Source organism: Phalacrocorax carbo, chromosome 7 (assembly GCF_963921805.1).
Source record: "Phalacrocorax carbo chromosome 7, bPhaCar2.1, whole genome shotgun sequence".
Classification (NCBI taxonomy): Eukaryota; Metazoa; Chordata; class Aves; order Suliformes; family Phalacrocoracidae; genus Phalacrocorax; species Phalacrocorax carbo.
Window position 1 is genome coordinate 54,135,757 of NC_087519.1, and position 5,421 is coordinate 54,141,177.

Below are 5,421 nucleotides of genomic sequence, written 5' to 3' on the forward strand. Positions count from 1 at the left end.
TCCCCGTGCCGCAGCGGAAGGCCCCCGAGCCGGTGTCCTCGGCCCAGGCCCCCGAGCGAAGGCCGCCCCGCGCCATGGCCTCCCCGCCCGCCCCACAGCCGCCTCAGCCCGGGGTCAGCCCAGGCAGGGAGGCTCCGCCACCTCACCGCAGCCTCCTTTCGGGCAGCTGCAGAGAGCGAGAAGGGCTCCCCTCAGCCCCCTCTTCTCCAGGCTAAACCCCCCCAGCACACTTGTGCTCCAGACCCTAGAACCCTATTCTAGAATAGATAGAACAACTCAGATTAAATATGTTTACTCACAGTAAAAAAAAGACTTTAACATTATGCCGGGTTATAATTTGCAAGGGGTAAAAGATCACTTGAGTTGCAAATGCCTTAATTCTTGAGGGAAACAACCAAGAGAAGATAAGAAATTCCAACCTTGAGTTTCTGATCCCATGAACTAGGAAAGGTAAGCCTTTATCTTACTCTCTAATTGTTTTACTTAGTCTGACAGGAAGCACTGACAAATGGGTTTGGAGGAGTGAGGAGTTTGCAGTGAGGTTTGTTAAAAAGCATGGGCCTACGGTGTAACAGCAGCACTGACCGTAGCTGGAGACACTGATTTTGCTAGATATCTGCCATATGTTATGGAATGATATTTCCAGACAAGAAAAGCTCACTGAAGAACCGTGAAAGTCAGGCCTGATGAGGCTGCACCAAAGCGGCAACTTGCAATATTGTGCAGGTTATTGCTTGTCTTTGTTGGTTGCTTCACTGATCATCTCCCTGAGAAGAGTCTCAAGTTATTCTTAAAGGTATTGAAATAAAAAAGAACAATGTGAGGAGACAACCTAGTTTCTTAAAAATAGAGGAACAGTGCCTCAAGGTACCTGTGCAAAAAATGCAGAGGTCATGAGGAAGGTCTTTTTTGCCTCTGTTGTCTACATGGCACAGCGGACTATGTGCTAAGATGTGCTGAACGCTATTTTTGAAGAAGCCAGCTTGGCAGTCCTGGTAAACAGCAGGAAAATGTAGTGGCTCGAGACAGTAACTGGCAGCAAGCAGCCTCCTGTCACCTTCCTGCTCGCCTTCTGGGGTGTGTGAAGACATGATGGCCCAAGTCCTCTGCTTTGGTCTCTTTGCGTATGCTTCTGCAGCCTGCTCAGAGATGGTGTCCGCCTGATGCTGAGAATGATGTGCAGAGCACAGTTAGCGTCTTCCAGAGGAATGTGGAATGGTTTGACCTGCATTACCAGGGTGGACAAGACAAAGATGGTCATCTGCAGGAGGATAAAAGATAGCTGAGATATATGGCTATTAAGAAGGGAAGTTTCTATAGACAGAAAAATGAGGCTTCTTAAGATATATGTGTTCTTGATTCTAGTATATGTGGAGGAGACCTGTAGAAGATTGACATGAGAAGACAGCTGGCTTTTCAAAATGAATTCTTAGGACCAGCAGCTCTCAGCACCCTATCAGAAATGGGGATAAGCACAAAGGGGTCGGTGCAGGGGTGATGCATTGGTGTGATAACGAGGCAGAAGCACCAGCTGTCTGGGAGGTGTCGGGCGAAAGGGCTGCCTGCGAAGTACTCTGCTTTTTGACCCACTGGAGGGTAGCATGCCAAGAGCTAGGTGTTGCAGAGTGCAGTTCGGTAACCTGGCTGAATGGAAAGGTTGAATTCCAAAGACACTACAAGCTACTAGAGATACAGCAGAGACTACAATAGCACATCAGCGTATACGTGTTAGGGGCCCCTTCCTTCCCTAGCCAAAATGAGAGCCTCTTGCTCGCTGTGTGTGAAAAATAAATACAAATCACCTTGCAGGGATTTTAATTTAACATCTGTAATGCAGTGTAGCACTGCAGTGATGAGCGCCTGATAATCTTGTGTTATCCAAGCAGAGTTTATGTGTTAAATAACACACGAGACCACATAGTGCGTGATAAGAAGGAAGCAAATTATTGGATAGTTGTTTGTAATTAGGTGAACAGTCAGTCCTATTCGCTAAGCAAGGCAGGCATCCAGTGCAAAAAATGGTAATTTATAATCATGTACCATAATGCATAGATGCAAGAAATCAAATTAGATCAATCTTGATCCAGTTATTTAAAACACCTACCAAACTTCTGAATTTTTGTAATCATAAATGTTCTGTTCATATGTTTTTGTGAGTAAAGCATTTATACATAGTGTCTGAAAAGTATAAAGCGTTGTATGAGTAAAGAGTATTGTTTCACGATTTTAATGGAAATTCCGCACCCCTTGATTTCTCTTGCCTGATCCTGACTAAACAAATCTCCATGATGTGCTTTTGTTTGTATGGCTTTTCGCTTCTTCTGCCTGTGGTAATATATTCTGCGAGCGCACAGATGCTTGACAGACAAACTAACCCAGCAGATGGTGCTGCATGTCTGTGTAGTTCTGGGGGGTTTTGTGTTGTTTTCTTTTTTAACAGCAACAATATTTATTGGCTTCTTGGTTAAAAGGGAAAATATAATTCCTGTTCTTAAATATATATATATACACATACACACAGAAGGGTTTTTTTCTAAATCGTGTGTTATTTTTAAAGCTGTTAGGGGAACAAAAGTAATTGTAACATGACAAACTATCTTCCTCTGTTAGCATTCCTTTTGGATTGAATTTTCAATTATGTAGACCACTGTGCCCATTTGTTACAATTACATAAATGTAAGCCCACTCTTTCTGTCCTTTAAAACACTTATAGCTCCTTTCCAGCCTCTTAAAAAAATATTTTCTGTTAGTTAGTTTATGTCCAAGCTCCTTAAATAGTTACCTGTGTGAAAATCAAGATTTCCATTACAATTTGCTTTCTAGCAGGTGATACTTCTGTTATCTAAAATACAGCAAAACATTTTTTCCTGGCTGTTCATCTAAGCCATCTACCTAAAAAAGACTTATTTAAAGGGTTATTGGATTATCTGTAACTAAACCAATGTAGCCAGTGAGTGTCATTTAATCACTGATTATAATAAATTTCACATGTGAACCTTTTCCCCTGTAAGTCGCAAGGTGTTTGATGACAGGGTGTAATGGGGCCCATGGTATCTTTCCTTTCAGATGGGTGCACCAAGACTGCTAACACAACGGAAGAAGCAAAAATGGGAAGAGAGAGTGAGGGGACTGCACAGGTGAGTAGGAGATCAGCACGTGCAGGAAGCTTGAAGGACGGGGAATCTGGCATGGTAATGACTTACATATTGACTAAAGATCTGGTGTCTTTATTGAAACCTGGCTCTCCTGATTAGGTAGGAGAAACACAGGTGTATAAAAAAGAAAAATGCTCATAATCCAGGTGTGATACGTTATCAGTTACATACAGTCTGTTGCTAACCAGGAAATTATATACATTGGCACCAATTTTAATGCAGTGGTCTTAAAAAACAAGTGTAAGCCAAAATCAAATACCTCTGAGGAAGTTTAAAGATGTCACCAGTAGGTTCTTTTTGGTCTGTTCTAGACTTTTTGCATAGCTGTGCTGGTGAAGGCTGTGACTTGCTGGTACAGTGTTGTGGGCATGGGCTTTTGTGTGGTGGATATGGGTGCAAAGGAGACAAAACCCCATCCTTTTGCTGCAATATTCATGTAAAAAAATGCTGTAAATCGTAACAACATAGGGTAATTTATTCTACTTGTACAACCTGAGTTTTCAGGAAGAGGCTGCTAGGGTAGCTGTAACAAGAGGTCCCTTTAAGCAGGGACAAAAGCTTGTTTTCTGCCAGTGGCGCAGGGTCCGTACAGCCCCTTTGAGCATCAGCCAACAGAGGGCACTGCAGCCAGCAGTCTGAATGGGGCCCAGTGGGTTCGGATGTACGTTTTTCAAAACACTGTTCAGAAAAATGTTCATGTAAAACCATTACTAGGTTTTATTTAATAACCTCCTAACCCCCTCTCTCTCTCCTCCTCCTCCCCTGTGTTCCCCTAATGCCTTTTACAGCTCTTGCTGCACAGCGTGAAGCCTTAGAGCTCTATTCATCAATGACTCACACCCTTGCTTAGGGGCCAATTTTCATGGAAGCTATACAGGAAAATCTTGAAATGCACCTATCTCATGCAGGGCACAAGATGATTTCTCTATTCATTACTATTCCAAAAGGACTTGTTGCCCTTTGGAAATGTTCCGATATTACTTACATTTGTGTGTGCATGCATACGTGTGCAGAGCTAACTTGCCTTTAGATTGGAGTGTTCTAAAAATAAAAATGTATTGTTATTATCATTGATACTAGTCAGCTGAAAGGTAACTAAGGGTCTGCTTACACTGAGTGGAAGCAGGCAAATGCAAAAGAAAAAGCAGCACTGTGCTTTAGATGAGCAAATCCTACATGCTCAAGCACAAAACTTGTTAAAAATTGCCCTTTTGTTTGACGCTATGATTAGCAGCCTTCTGATGAATTTGGGGGTAAAGCCAAGGACTTACTCTGAGAAACAAAACTGCACTTTTGCCTCCGGAAGTTATTCATGTAGGTCAAGGTTACAGTACATTTCTAAAACCCTAGAAGAAAGCATGTTCCTTTCCCTTAAGACATCATGTGTTAACTTAAGCTTTTAACTTTGAGGGGGAGAGGGAGATAAAATCATAGAAATTATTAGCCAAAATGACCTTTCCGTTTAAAACCCATCTGACAGGAGGGTACTCTTTGCTGCAAAACTGCCAGTCACAGAGTAATTATGTTCTGAGGGGTCACTAATTATAACCAAAATTACTTTAAACAGTTTTCGGGGAGAGACTGAGACTTACTGCTTAGTATAAAGCGGTTTTATTTATGCAGGATTAAAGTAATTGCAATATTTCACTGTAAGTTGTAAAAACTGTGTCATGCAATGGTGAATCAGAATGCGTAAGAAAAAGGAGGGTAAAATAAACTTTTGCATGTCATAATTCTTCTAACTCGGTCATTTCATAGCGTAATTCTAAAACTAGCATTTTCCTTCTCTTTGTTTCTTATAGAGAATGGGAAAACTTCTTTCTGCAGATCAGGCCTATGCTGTGACATTAACTTTTACCTTCAGTCTGCTCAGGTGAGTTCCTCAAGAATGTGCTGAAGATCAGATTCTTATTTTCCTTATTTGTGGATATTGTTTTGCCTAAGTAAGTTTTGCTAACATAACTTTTTGTTTGGCAGATCAGGTTTTTCCATGTTAAGATGACCTGGTGAGAAAGCATTGTGTTACGAAAGTGCATACGATTACCAAGGTCCACATGTATGTTGCACGTAACAGGAAAATTAATGACCCTATCAGGTCCAAAAAACATGCAGTGTGTCCCATAAGGACAGTAGTATGATCCTGGTTTTAAAGATGACGAAGCAGAGGCACAAAGAGGTTAAGTGACTTGCCTCAGATTGCCCAGAATGCAGAGCAGGAGACAAGAATTTTTCACTTGTGTTTTATTTTCAGGCACAACTTTAACAC

At 41.8% G+C, this 5,421-nt stretch overlaps 1 long non-coding RNA gene across 1 annotated transcript; it reads left to right on the forward strand.

Moving 5' to 3' along the window:
• Nucleotides 1–223: 223 nt before the first annotated feature.
• On the forward strand, nucleotides 224–5,220 carry LOC135314420 (uncharacterized). The gene is made up of 3 exons (XR_010373935.1): nucleotides 224–450; nucleotides 3,067–3,137; nucleotides 4,958–5,220. It is a non-coding gene; the product is annotated as an uncharacterized LOC135314420 (long non-coding RNA).
• The last annotated feature ends 201 nt before the right edge of the window (nucleotides 5,221–5,421 follow it).